The following is a 666-nucleotide window of genomic DNA, read 5'->3' as shown; positions in this document are numbered from 1 at the left end:
CATCTCCTACCCTTTCACACTGCCACTGCTGCAGGCTGCCAGTCCTCCTAACTGCAAGAAGGAATTAACTCACCTCTCTAAGAGCTCATGACTTCTAACCTTTCTTGTCCCCTCTTTGCTAAGACAGAGATCAACTTTAATTTCCTGGATGTGTTGTTAAAGCTGGCCAGTACTGGGGATGTATTTCTAGAGGCTTAAAAGGAATTCACCTTCTGTACAGATTTAGCAGTGGCTGACATGAATATGTTTCCTAAAGGACTATTTTTATGCAGCTGAGAGGTCACTGTAAGTTTAAATATCAGGATACTTTAAGCTCTTAAATAGGCATTTTTAATTTTGCTTACATCCAAACACAACAGCATTGCTTTTAAACCTTCTGAAAACACTAGATATTGAAATACACATCATAAGCTCTGATTCAAAGAGTATCAATTAGCTTGCTCTTTTACTTGAACTATCTGGTTTAGTGCAGTAATTGGAAAATGCCAACAGTGGCCTTGAATTATTATTTGTTAAGCTAAGAGGCTCCAGACAGGAATAGGTCTCTCTCATGCTGGTGAAATGTAGAAATCAGCCAGTGTTTGCTTCAGAGACTTGGGCTAAATATACCAAAGTGCTTAATAACCACAGAAACCTAAATTTCATAAAATTCTTGTGGGTCTTAGA

This window comes from Sturnus vulgaris, chromosome 4 (assembly GCF_052056855.1).
Source record: "Sturnus vulgaris isolate bStuVul1 chromosome 4, bStuVul1.hap1, whole genome shotgun sequence".
NCBI classification, from domain to species: Eukaryota; Metazoa; Chordata; class Aves; order Passeriformes; family Sturnidae; genus Sturnus; species Sturnus vulgaris.
Note: the sequence above shows the minus strand (reverse complement) of the source record.